Here is a 14888-nt window from a genome sequence, read left to right as displayed (position 1 = left end):
CGTTCTCTGGGTTCAATGCAATTCCTATCAAAATTCCAAGGTCATTGTTCACAGAAATAGAAGATAATCATAAAATTCATATGAAATGACAAAACACCCTGAATAGTCAAAGCAAGCTTTAGCAAAAGGAACAAACATGAAGGTATCACACTCTCTGACTTCAAAATATATTATGAAGTTATTATAATCACAACAGCATAGTACTAGCATAAAAACAGACCAATCAACCAATGGCACAGAATAGAAAATCCAGACATAAGCCCAAGTACTTAGAGTTAATTGATTTTTTGAGAAAGGTGCCAAGAACACTCAACGGGGAAAGGATACTCTATTCAGTAAATGGTGTTGGAAAAACTGGATATCCTCATACAGAAGGAAATTGGACCCTATCTTATAGTGTGTACAAAAATCAACACAAAATGAATAAAGATTTAAATGTAAGACCAGAAACCATAAAACTACTACAAGAAAACATAGGTGAAAAGCTCCATGACATTTGTCCAGGCAATGATTTCTTGGATCAGACTCTAAAGGCACAAGCAACAAATGCTAACATAGACAAATGGAATTGCACCAAACTAAAAAGCTTCTGCAAAGAAATGGAAACAACACAGTGAGGGGACAACCCACGGATTGGGTAAAAACAAGGGCAAACCATAAATCTGATAAGGGGCTGATATTCAAAATATAGAAGTAACTCAAACAACTAAATAACAAGAAAACAAATAACCCAAGTAAAAAATGGGTAAGAAAATATGAGCAAAAATTTTTCCAAAAAACAGATACTGGAATATGTGTACTTGAGAAAGAGAGAGTGCAGTAGTTGTGAGACACTGCATTGAATCCCATGCTACCCTGTCACACAGAAGAAAGCAAAATCAGGCTGAACTCAGCTAAGGACAACCCACACAGGAAACATTTAAACCAGCCCTAGCTAGAGGGGAATCACACATCCCAGTTCTAAGCCTTGACACGGCAGGTTAAAGTGCTCTGGGTCCCTAAATAAACTTGAAGAGCACTCTAAGCCACAAGGACTGCAACTCTTACATTAGTCCTAGTGTTGAACTGGGCTCAGAGCCAGTGAACTTGGGAGGCATGCAACCTACTGTGGCTATGGGAGTCCTTGCACCACCCCATACAGCACACCTCAAGGCTCCAAAAGAGACCCCTTCCTTCTGCTTGAGGAAAAGAGGGGACAAGAGTAAAGAGGACTTTGTCTTGCATCTTGTATACCAGCTCAGCCACAGTACCCTAGGGCACTCATCAGAGTCCTAAGGCCCCTTTTCCAGACCCTAGCTCCCAGACATTTCTACACACACCTGGGGCCAGAAGGGAACCCACTGCCTTGAATGGAAGAACCCAGTGTTGGCAGGACCCATCACATGCTGACTAAAGAACCCTTGGACCCTAAATAACCAGAAGCAAAACCCAGATAGTACTCATTGGGCCTTAGATGAAATTTTGTGGGCCTCAAGTATGACTCAACACATTCCCAGCTGTGGTAGCTCTGGGGAGAGACTCCTTCTGCTTCAGAAAAGTAGAGGGAAAAGTAAAAGTGGACTTAAAAAGTAAAAGGAGAAAGTAAGGAAAGAATACAAGAGTCTCTGCCTAGTAATCCAGAGAAGTCTTCCAGATCTTATTCAAGACCGTCAAGGTGGTACTACTACAGATCTGCAAGAACCACGGAATTACTGGGTATGGGATGCTCTCTAATGCAGATATGGCTTGGATCAAAACACTCAAGTCCTTTCAAATATCTGGAAAGCCTTCCCAAGAAGGGCAAGTACAAACAAGCCCAGACTAAGAACACTACACTAACTACTTAACTCTTCGATGCCCAGAAACAGATGAACATTCACAAGCATCAGGACCATTCAAGAAAATATGACCTTCCAAAATGAACTAAATAAGGCATCAGAGACTAGTCTTGGAGAAACAGAGGTATGTGACATATGAGACAGAGAAATCAAAATAGCTCTTTTGAGAAAACTCAAAGAAATTCAATATAATATAGAAAAGGAATTCAGAATTCTATCATATAAATTTAACAAAGACATTGAAATAATTTTAAAAATCAAGCAGAAACTCTGGAGTTGAAAAATGCAAGTGACATGCAGAAGAATGCATCAGAACCTTATAATAACAGAATCGATCAAGCAGAAGAATTGATAAGCTTGAAGACAGGCTATTTGAAAATACACATTTAGAGGAGACAAAAGAGAAAAGAATGAAAAACAACGAAGCATGCCTACAGGATCTAGAAAATAGTCTCAAAGGGCAAATATAAGAGTTATTGGCCTTAAAGAGGAGGTAGAGAAAGAGATAGGGGTAGCAAGCTTATTCAATGGGATAGTATCAACGATATCAACTTTGAAGTACAAGAAGGTTATAGAACACCAGAGACATTTAACCCAAACAAGAATATCTAAAGGCATTTAATAATCATATTCCTAAAGATCAAGGATAAAAAAAAAGGATCCTAAAAGCAACAAGGGGAAAAGAGACAAGTAACATAAAAAGGAGCTCAAATATGTCTGATAGCAGACTTTTCAGTGGAAACCTTACAGGCCAAGAGAGAGCAGCATGACATAAAGTGCTGAAGGAGAAAAAAACTCTTACCCTAGAATAGTATATCTGGTGAAAATGTCCTTCAAACATGAAGGAAAAATACTTTCCAAGACGAACAAAAGCTGAGAGATTTCATCAATAGCAGATCTATCTTACAAGATATGCTAAAGAGAGTACTTCATTCAGAAAGAGAAGAACAGTAATGAGCACTAATAAATCACCTGAAGATATAAAATTCACTGGTAATAGCAAGTACACGGAAAAACAAAGAATATTATAACACCATAACTGTAATGTGTCAACTTCTCTTAAGTAGAAAGACTAAACAATTAACCAATAAAAAATAATAACTCCAACAACTTTTAAAGACATAGAGAGTACTATAAGACATAAATGGAAACAACAAAAAACTGAAAAGTGGGCAGAAAAAATTATGGTGTAAAGTTTTTATTAGTTTTCTTTTTCCTTGTTTGTTTATGCTATCAGTCATAAGTTGGCATCAGTTTACAATAATGGGTTATAAGAGAGAATTTGCAAACCTCTTAATAACCTCAAATCAAAAAAGATACAATGGATACACAAAAAATAAAAAGTAAGAAATTAAAATCATACCACTAGAGAAAATCTACTTCACTAAAAAGACAGAAAGAAAAGAAGGAAGACAAGACCATAAAACAATTAGAAAACAAATAATAAAATGGGAGGGGGTAAATCATTACTTATCAATAATAACATTGAATATAAATGGAAAAAACTCTCCAATCAAAAGACATACAGTAGCTCAATGGATAAAATAATTAGACTCTTGCCTACAAAAAACACATTTATCCTGTAAAGACACACATAGACTGAAAATAAAAGGGTGGAAAAAAGATATTCCATGCCAATGGAAACCAAAAAAGAACAGAGTAGCTACACCTATATTAGAAAAAATAGATTTCAAGACAAAAACTTTAAGAGACAAAGAAGATCATCTGTCTTATAGGACAGATCTCGTATTGATAAAATCCCTCAGCTTTTGTTTGTCGGGAAATATGACCTTCCATATTTATTTCTTTCTTTATTTCTCTTTCATGTTTGAAGGACATTTCCACTGGATATACTATTCTACAATAAAAGTTTTTTTTTCCTTCAGTACTTTAAATCTTCAGAAGATCATTATGACCCCATAATGATAAAGGGGTCAATTTAGCCAGAGGAAATAACAATTTTAAATGTAATACATCCAATGCTGGAGCACCCAAACATATAAATATTATTAGAGCTAAAAGGAGAGGTAGATTTCAATAGAATAATAGCTAAACACTTCAACACCCCCACTTTCAGCATTAAACAGATCTCCCAGACAGAAAATCAACAAACAAGCATTGGACTTAATCTGCACTATGGACCAAATGGATCTAGTAGATATTTACAGAACATTTCATCCAATGGCTACAGAATACACATTCTTCACCTCAGCATATGGAACATTCTCAAGGACAGACCATATGTTAGGTCACAAAACAAGTCTTTTTTTTTGAGACAAGGTCTCACTCCACCACCCAGGCTGGAATGCAGTGGCTCACTGCAGTCTCGGCCTCATAGGTTCAAGCAGTCCTCCCATCTCAGCCCTGGCTAGTAGCTGGGACTACAAGTGTGTGCCACCACACCTGGATAATTTTTTGAACATTTCGTAAAGACAGGGTTTCACTATGCTACCCAGGCTGGTCTCGAACTCCTGGACTCAAGCGATCTGCCTACTTCAGCCTCCCAAAGTGCTAGGATTACAGGCGTGAGCAACTGCACCCACCCGTAAAGCAAGTCTTAAAACATTCAAAAACCCTGAAATAATATCAAGCATCTTCTCTGACCACAATGGAAAAAAAAAAAAAAAGCCAGAAATCAGTAACAAGAGGAACTTTGGGAACTATATAAACACATGAAAATTAATATCCTCCTGAATGATCAGTGGGCCAATGGTAAAATTAAGAAGAAAACTGAAAATTTTCTTGAAGCAAATGATAGTGGAAATGTAATATACTAAAACCTATGGGATACAGTAAAAGCAGTACTAAGATGGCAGGTTAGAGCTATAATGCCTACATCAAAAAGAAAAGCTTCAAATAACCTAATGATTCATCTTAAAGAACAAGAAAAGCAAGAGCAAGCCAAACTCCAAATTAGTAGAAGATAAGAAATAATTAAGATCAGAGCAGAAATAAAATGAATTTGACATGATAATAAAACAAAAAGATCAATAAAACAAAAAGTTGGTTTTCTGAAAAGATACATAAAATTGACAAACCTTTAGCCAGATTAAGATAAAAAGAGAGAATATACCAATAAATAAAATCAGAGATGAGAAAGGAGACATTACAACTGATACTGCAGAAAATCAAAGGGTAATTAGTGGCTACTATGAGGAACTATATGCCAATAAATGGGAAAACTAGAAGAAATTCATAAATTCCTAGACACACACAACCTACCAAGATTTAACCAGGAATAAATCCAAAACCTGAACCGACCAATAACAAGGAACAAGATCGAAGGCATAATAAAAAGTCTAACAGCAAAGAAAAGTCTGGGACCCAATAGCTTTACTGTTGAATTCTACCAAACATTTAAAGAAGAACTAATACTAAACCTACTCAAACTATTCTGAAAAAATAGAGTGGGAAGGAGTACTTCCAAACTCACTCTACAAGGCCAATATTACCCTGATACCAAAACCAGACAAAGATACATCAAACAAACAAACAAATGAACAACAACAACAACAAAAAACTACTGGCCATGACCACTGATATATATATATATACTCAACAAAATACTAGCAAGCCAAATTCAACAAATTTTAAAAATCCTTTATCATGACCAAGTGGGATTTATCTCAGGGATGCAAGGATGGTTCAACATACACAAATAAATCAATACAGTACATCATATCAATAAAATGAAGGACAAAAACGATATAAGAATTTCAATTGATACTGAAAAAGCATTTGATAAAATTCATTATCCCTTCAGGATAAAACCCCTCAAAAATCTGGGTATAGAAAAAGCATGGCCCTGCCCAAGGCCTGTTCCATTCTCATTGAAAGTAAACATCAATTTAGCCATGTGTCTGTTAGGATCCCTAATATTCATAAGACACTGTCAACTCCAATTTCAGCTTGATTGTATAGCATGTTGGTCTACATTCATCTGACTAGACGATGATTTGTACATTATAATTACTTCTCAGAGAATAGCAATTCCAGCTTTATAGTCTGTAATTCTTTTTTTTTTTTTTTTTTTTGAGACAGTCTCACTCTGTTGCCCAGGCTGGAGTGCAGTGGTGCAATCTCCGCTCACTGCAACCTCTGCCTCCCAGGTTCAAGTGATTCTCGTGCCTCAGCCTCCTGAGTAGTTGGGATTACAGGTGTGTGCCACCACACCCAGCTAATTTTTGTATTTTTAGTAGAGGTGGGGTTTCACCATATTGGCCAGGATGGTCTTGAACTCCTGACCTCAAGTGATCTGCCAGCCTCGGCCTCCCAAAGTGCTGGGATTACAGGCGTGAGCCACTGTGCCCGGCCATAGTCTGTAATTCTTACATACATCTTTGTGACAAGACAGTATTCATACAGGATTACCTGAAGAACATGCAGCCCATCTGTTCCTCTAGGTTGTCCACTGTGAACCACTCTTTTCCACCCAAACACCCTACCTTCTGAATCCGTGGCTCACCACAGCAGTGATTATTGGAAGATTTTTTAATTTTTTTACTCATTTGTATCTGAAATTTTTATGCAAGAACTCACGCTGATATCTTACAAACTCAAATTTGACTCTTGCTTGTCTATAAACCAATCAAAAGAACAAACTAAACAAGTTCTTAGGTCTGTGGATCTCATGAAGATAGAGAGCAGATTGGTGAGTATCAGAGGACAGGAAGGGTAGCAGGAGGGAGGATGAAGAAGAAAAAAAGTTTCCTCCATAAAAAGAGTTATTAGGTTTAGGAAAAGTCAGTGTAGTTTAATAGAAGGAAAACTCTCTGAAGAATCAGAATACAGGAATCCCTCTGGAAAAAAGCATTTACAGTGAGAAACACAAGGTTTTAGAACTCGGCTGATAGAAGATGACAATGTGATTAAAAGGTAGCTGCAATGAAATACAAATGATAACGAAGGACAAAAATTATTCTTAGCGTAATAATAAAAGAATACTTTTTTTTTTTTAAAGAATACTTCTTTAAGCTAATAAAGATTTACTGTGATGTGCTGGTAAATAATGAACAGGTCGACACAGAAGGTGGAGAGTGCTGATTTTAGCATTTGTCAATTTCCATGTGAATCAACCATGGCTGATTTGAAGTGATCAACATAATGTCAATGAATGTAAAGTTGGGAAAATATGTGTACAGTTACACCTTTTGAGCAGGTACCAGCTGCCTCCAACACACCATTGAGTCAATCGCAAATGATCAGCTCATATCACCATTAATGGTGCAATACTAGAAGCTTATGATCAGAAGCCAGAAAAGGATGTCTGCTATCACTAGTACTACTTATCATTTGGTCAGAGTGTCTAGAACAATGATTCTCAAACACAGCTTCTAGAAACATCTGAGAGGCTTTTAAAAATGACAATACCCACCTTCCCCCTACATCAGGTAAAGCAGAATCTCTGATTCAGGTGAGTCCTGATACTTTTTTAAAAAACTCACCATGGAATACTATGCAGCCATAAAAAAGGATGAGTTTGTGTCCTTTGTAGGGACATGGATGCAGCTGGAAACCATCATTCTTAGCAAACTATCACAAGAACAGAAAACCAAACACCGCATGTTCTCACTCATAGGTGGGAACTGAACAATGAGATCACTTGGACTCGGGAAGGGGAACATCACACACCGGGGCCTATCATGGGGAGGGGGGAGGGGGGAGGGATTGCATTGGGAGTTATACCTGATGTAAATGACGAGTTGATGGGTGCTGACGAGTTGATGGGTGCAGCACAGCAACATGGCACAAGTATACATATGTAACAAACCTGCACATTATGCACATGTACCCTAGAACTTGAAGTATAATAATAATAAAAAATAAATAAATAAATTAAAAAAATAAACTCTTCACTGAGTGTAATGAACAGCAAAGGTGGTGAGGAACTGGATTCTCAATGTAATTTTAAAAAGAAACAAAAACAGAAAAGTCAAACCCATTGGAAAGGAGATAGAATAATCATTATTTACCTATCATATAACTGTCTAACTGAAAAATGCAAGAGAAACTACTGATACTTTTTTGTTTTTGTTTTTTTAGAAAGGGTCTCACTCTGTCACGCAGGCTGCAGTGCAATGGTGTGGTCATGGCTCACTGCAGCCTCAAACTCCTGGGTTCAAGGGCCCCTCATTCCTCTGCTTCTCAACTAGCTAGGACTATAGGCTCGCACCACCATGCCCAGCAATTTTTGTACTTTTAATTTTTGTAGAGATGGGGTCTCATTATGTTGCCCAGGCTGGTCTAGAACTCCTGGGCTGAGGAGATCCTCTCGCTTGGCTTTACAAAGTGCTGGGATTACAAGCATGAGCCACCATGCTTAGACCTATTGATAACGTTTTTAACATTAACAAGAAAGCTTGTTAAAATTCCTGGTCAGTGAATGAAGATATAAAAATCATAAGCATCCTATATATCAGTAATAGACACCTCAAAATTATAATAGAAAAAAATAGTGGCACTGTATGTGTATGTGTGTGGGAGACAGAGGAGAGAAGAGAGAGTGATTTATTTAAGTCTCAGAAATAATATAAATAAAAGTATTACACACAAAAATACTTCTGTAAATGAAAAACAAAATTTTGTGATCCTGGATAGAAAGACTAAATATTGCATGTTGTCAACTTGATTCCAATTAATTAATAGATTTAGTATAATTGCAGTCAAAATGCCAACAAGCTAATTTTCTGGAATGTGATAAAATAATTCTAAAGTTTACATGGAATAATAAACTAGCAAAATGAGTGAAACAGTTTTTAAACAGTAATTGTGGAAACTTTGTGCTACTCAAAAGGAAAATGATTAATGATGTGGCATGGTCATAGTAGTATAAGAATAGTTAGGCCAGTGGAAAAAATGAAAGCTCAGGATAAGACCATCGTATAAATGTAAGAACTTAATGTACAATAAAAGCAGCATTTTAAATTGGTGGGAAAAAAGCAGAATTGTTCAAAAAATGGAACATAGAAAATTAACTATTTGGGAAAAAATAAGTTAGATCTCTATTTCACAACCAAACAACATATTCAATTTCAAGTGCATGGAGGAGATAAAATGTAAAATACAACCACTAAATAATACAAATAAAACATAAGTGAATTTTAATAGGTTATTGGGTTAAGGAATGACTTTCTAAACATATGGAGAAAATAAAGCTTTAAATGCACCCTGGAGCATGCCATATATATACAGCAAGGGTGACAAGCTCTAAAAACTAGCACAGAGATGACCACTTAAGAGCTGCACTGGGGTCATGATTTGGTTGGGTATGCATTAAACTTTGCATCTCAAAAATAAGTCTACAGTCAGGTACCAAATTGCATGACAGTCACTTGGGCAGATGTTTAAAATGCAGATCTCTGGATCCCAATGCAAGAGATTAATTCATTGGGTCCATGATGAGGCCTGGCAGTTTGTATTTAAAAAAATAATAATGTCTCAAAGGTGATTCTAGGATGAGGCTGGTTTGTGGAATTACTGTATAAATATTGCTAAGCCATCTACCATGTAATGTGATGAATAAAAAGATTGAAAGTAAAAATAACCATAGAAAATATATTGGTAAAGATTCTAACCACCACTCTCAAATGAGAACACAATGCTATTTTTACATTCAGAGGCAAACCAAACAAAACAACTACAGAAAGTTACAATGGCTCACCTAAAGTACACAGATCATGTCAGAGTGTCTCAGTTAATTCAGGAAATGGTAGATAATATAATATTACTGAGAAAAATCTAGTTGCATGAATAGTAAGCCCAGCTTTGATTAATTGCAGTTGATAAAACAGATCAAGTGAGAGGAAAAACAAGTGACTAACAGAAAGCGTGGGCAGAAATAAGCCCATCACGCTCTGACATAAGCCACGAAAGCAGTAATGACTAATGTGAGGATTGATTAGTTTCTCCAAGTTAAGGTCTTGCCAGTTGTATTTTAGGCTCTTAAACATCACCCCTCTTCTTCAATTATAAAACCCAGGGATGCCAGACTAAAGGACAGCTGAAAGAAAGGCCATTTGTCCTCTTGTTATCACTGAATATAAGACAAGTGTGTGCCCTAAGTAAAGAAAATCTAACCACAGAATAACAAATGTTATAATCTGTGGAGGTGGAAGATCTCCAAATACTTAATAACTAGTATTGGCACAAAGTTCTATCACTCAACAGAGATGCTGGCTGTAAACACCAGAAATAGCCACACTGGTACCTACTAGCTATTTCAGGCCAGGCTCATGATATATATGTAAAAGAGAAAGGTGCTACCTGAAAAAAGGATAGAGGCTACCCTAGTTAGCAGCTTAATATATATCCATATGCCAATTGATTCTCCCTGTGTTCAAACTATGTCAAGATTATTAACAATATTTATAACCTTGAGGCAAAAATTATATTTTGGTAAATCTACCCGAAGTATGTAGTGGAATTAACTTATGCACAAATATGTCATCACGTAAAAGGAAAAAAACTAACATGCTAAAGAGGGAAATTATTGGAAAAATTATTGGTATATTTTTGTATCATAGTATCATATAGCTATTAAAATATTTACGCATGCCACATGTATACATATGTAACAAACCTGCATGTCGTGCACATGTACCCTAGAACTTAAAGTATAACAATAAAAAAATATATTTACAAAGTATTTTTAACCCTATGGAAAATATTATGTTAAGACAATGGTGACTATGTAAATCAAAATTTCCAAACACATCCTCTACAAAACAATATAGAGCCACCAGAACAACATAAAAGTACATAAAGCCATGCCCTTCACATAACAAAAAGAAAGAAAACACCTATATAATAAAATACTTAAATATTAAATTGTAAGTAGAAAAAAAAAAAAGAAATCCCAGCAAGCTATCACTCACAAGTCTTTCCAGAGAGCAAGGACAACGCTGAAACAGGAGTGTTAATGAGAAAAGAAGGGGCTAGTAGCCTAAGATTAATCTGAAATCACAACCAGAAAGACAAAGTCCACACAAAGCACAAAAATAATGACAAACTGGTAGATTAGAGCCTTGGGGAAGAGCTTTCTATGCAGTCTTCAAAAGGCAGACTTTGAAAGGTATCATTTGTAAGAGAAAAAGTGGCAAAAAATAAGGGAGAGATACCCTGTGAAGACTGGAAGTTTAAAGGAATGTGAAGCAAAAGAGGAAAATTTAGGAATGGTCAAAAGTCTACCAGGCAAATGGAATCAATATCAGACAAAATAGATTTCAAGTCAAAAAGCATTAAATTAAACAAAGAACACTTTTATTTGTGGCCTAGGCTGGAGTACAGTGGTGCAATCTCGGCTCACTGCAACCTCCGCCTCCCAGGTTCAAGTGATTCTCATGCCTCAGCCTCCCGAGTAGCTGGGACTACAGGCGCCCACCACATCCCGCTATTTTTTGCATTTTTAGTAGAAATGGGGTTTCACCATTTAGGCCAGGCTATTCTTGAACTCCTGGCCTCAAGTGATCTGCCCGCCTCAGTCTCCCAAAAGTGCTGGGATTACAGGCACAAGCCACTGCACCCAGCCACACAGAACACTTTAAATGCTAAAAGCCATTCTCCAAATAAAGATACATGAATATCTGTGCATCAAGTAATACAGCCACCACCTTTATAAAGCAAAAATACTAGAGATGTATATAAAAGCACACTAAAAATAAGAAACTTTAACACATCATTTTCATTAAACAACAAATCAAGTGGATAAACAATAAGTAAAGATGTAGAAGACCTAAATAACAATCTTACAGATATATATCAAATTTTATGCCCTGGTACTAGAGGCTACACTTCTCAGTTGCACATGACACACTCACAAAAAGTGATCATATATTAGGTTACAAAGAAAACATCAGTAAGTTCCATAAAGTTGACATGTTATAAACATTGTCTAATAATAATACTACAAAAAAGCTAAAAATCACTTTTTAAGTCCATTCCGCATGGAAAATTATAAGCTTTCTCTTAAATAATTCTTTAAAGAAAGAAATACAAATTAAAATCACAGAATGTCTTTAAAATATGATCATGAAAACACTACATATCAAAATCTGTGGGATACATTTAATGAGGCGATTAAAGGAAAATTCACTAAGTTAAATATGTTCATCAATAAAATAAAAATTAAAAAATGAATTACATTCTTAGCTAAAAAGGCGAAAGAAACAACAAAGCAAACGAAAAGAAAGGAAAATAGCAACATAAGGGCATAAATTAATGAGGTAGAGAATAGAAAAACAGATCTAATGCTAAAACCACAATTTTTTGAAAAAATTAACAAAGTAGACAAGCCATAACCTAACTTTATCAAAAAAGAAGAAATATACAAGGAAGTATAAATATACCAGGGGTGACAAATAAATTTAAATGCTAGGAAAATTCACCAATACAGAATACACAAATAATAAGGATTGGCTTTGGATCTCAATAGAAAAGGAAACAATAGGGCTTGGCTGGCAAGCCCCACTGAGGAGCCGGAGCTTAGGCCGCACTTACCCCCGAGTCCACTCCCGGTCCCTGGCCCCTCAGCGACCTGGCGAACCGGGCGACGCTGAAGCGGCCCATGGACTTCGGGACTAAGCTGCTGAGTCCCTGCTCCCCCGAAGCCCCGGCCCCACTCTGGGCCTCAGGCCCCGACGCCAAGCTGCCGCCGCCGCTTCAGACACAGACCCCACCGCCAAGTCTGCAGCAGCCCGCCCCACCCGGCAGCAAGCGGCGCCTTACAATTCCAGAGCAAATTTTTCAGAACACAAAACTGAATATAGTCGTTATCAGAGGTGGAGACATTTAGAAATTGTTCTTAATCAGAGTGAAGCTTGTGCTTCAGAAAGTCAACCTCACTCCTCAGCACTCATAGCACCTAGCTCTCCAGGTTCCTCATGGATGAAGAAGGACCAGCCCACATTTACCCTCTGACAAATTGGAATAATATGTGAGCATGTCTTAGACTATGAAGATAAGATTCAGGAGGATTGTGAGCAAATCCTCAATACCAAACTAGCAGAACAATATGAAGGAATCTTTTGCGAAATCCACACATGATCAGATTATGCAACGATATGGGACAAGGCCAACAAGCCATGTGTCCTGAAGCTTTGTCACATATCTGGGTACCAGGTTTGACCTCAAGAGATGCCTGCTGTACACTTTTTGCAACTGGTTTGATAACACATTTCAGCTCCAACTTTGCATCCTGAGAATACTTAAACATTTCTGCAGGTCCATTTTATACAACTTGAAAGACCTTAAAACTTTTTGGTTGCCACAAGCATATCTTCCTTTTCTGCTCATCCAGTAAACAGCTGTGCCCTACTGTGATAGATTTTCTAAACAAAAATACCTGGAGCAGCAGTTTAGCAAAATATGCCTTCAGTGGCACTCAACAAATGGAACTTCCCCAAGCACAGTTCTGTAAGAAGTGTGTATGAGAGTGTGTGTATGTATATTTCAAGTTATTATTTGTATAGTGCAATTTTTTTTTTTGATCTTGGGGATTCTGTTTTTAATTCATGACAATTATGGTTAAAAACATTGGCTTGGCCGGGCGCTGTGGCTCACACCTGTAATCCCAGAACTTTGGGAGGCGGAGGTGGGTGGATCACCTGAGGTCAGGAGTTTGAGACCAGCCTGGCCAACATGGTGAAATCCCGTCTCTATTAAAAATACAAAAATTGGCTGGGCATGGTGGCAGGCACCCGTAGTCCCAGCTACTCAGGAGGCTGAGGCAGGAGAATCACTTGAACCCGGGAGGCAGAGGTTGCAGTGAGCCAAGATCGTGCCATGGCACTCCAGCCTGGGTGACAGAGTGAGACTGTCTCAAAAAAATAAAAAATAAATAAAAATAAATAAAAAATTGCTTGTTCTACAGAAGATCATTAATGCTTTGTGACCATATAAGTTGCAATAGTGGATTGTTTTTATGTGTAGGTTTTATTGTTAAATACAGGGACTGTTTCCAGGCACAGAATATGAATTGTAAGTTAGGATGGACATTAGCTGTGATTATGATAATATAGCAAAGGTCTGTGGTCGTAGATCTACAAATATGTGGTGAGAAATTAGAACTGGAGATGAGCCATTGACACACGGACTCTGCCTAAGCGTGTTAGAAAAATACTTTGACTCCAAGCCTTAAAATACTCACACGGAGTCGGCGCTCACCTCATTCACACAATCACAGAGCTCCCTGGACATTGAACCTCTAAAGGGAAAAGGTCTTCCCTGGAGCGGAAGGATCAGGGTTTGCTTGGGAGCATAACAGGTAAGCTCAGAGCTGGGCCTGGGCCTCGGCCAGGGCCAGGCCCCGGCAGCACTGCTACTTGGGAGGAGCCACTTCACCTTTGTATTAGTTATTAAAAATAGAATTTGGATCCTTTGGTCAGGTTCTCCCAAATTCATTTGAGGTGTCCACGGTCAACTGCTTGAGCTGTTTTGGCAACCCCCTGCCCGAAGTCACATATAGGCTGTTCTTAACCTTGTTTCCAAGACTGAGGAACAGAAAGTAGCCTCTGTTTTGAGCAGGTAGAAGTATACATTTATTTTTCACTGTGACTTGCTCAGGACCATATTTTACAAAATGCCTTGTTTCCTTTATTGTTTCTGGAAAGGAAAAGTTCTGTTTATATTCTTTTAGTTTGGATATAGAATAGTTTTTTAAATCAGGGCTTATTTTGAAAAAATCTGAGTTTAATTCAAATGCATGACAATACCTTACAAAGTAAGGTGTTACTCAGAGACAGTTATTCAGATCAGATGGCTTAGAGAAATTTCTGGAATACTCATGTTTGAAGATTCCTTATTAATGAATGTCTTTAACTTAAATCTAACCAAAAACTGCAACATCATTCTTTGTACATTTTCATTATATAGTGTTAACAAGCTTAGTTGCAAACAAATAAAAATACTTAAGCTATTTGTTTACTTTGCCGTCTTAAAAAAATAAACAATAAGGAAGCCAGTGAAAGTAAAGTGGAATAAAGAAGGGAGAGTATTAAAAATCATGAGATAGAGAGAGAGAATAGGGTATTGGACGGGGGAGCGGAGGCTATTATATAGGGCTTTGGGGCTATTGGA

The 14888-nt window shown here is 37.3% G+C and overlaps 1 protein-coding gene and 1 pseudogene across 3 annotated transcripts in view; one reads left to right on the top strand and one right to left on the bottom strand.

Moving 5' to 3' along the window:
• LOC105476688 (oligophrenin 1) overlaps window positions 1–14888 on the bottom strand; it is a 368226-nt gene that overhangs the window by 80222 nt on the left and 273116 nt on the right. The window lies entirely within an intron of this gene.
• On the top strand, window positions 420–13025 carry LOC105476719 (akirin-1 pseudogene; annotated as a pseudogene).

Source organism: Macaca nemestrina, chromosome X (genome assembly GCF_043159975.1).
Source record: "Macaca nemestrina isolate mMacNem1 chromosome X, mMacNem.hap1, whole genome shotgun sequence".
In the NCBI taxonomy this organism is placed as follows: domain Eukaryota; kingdom Metazoa; phylum Chordata; class Mammalia; order Primates; family Cercopithecidae; genus Macaca; species Macaca nemestrina.
The sequence above is the reverse complement of the archived record's forward strand: the minus strand, read 5'-3'. Positions and strand labels throughout refer to the sequence as shown.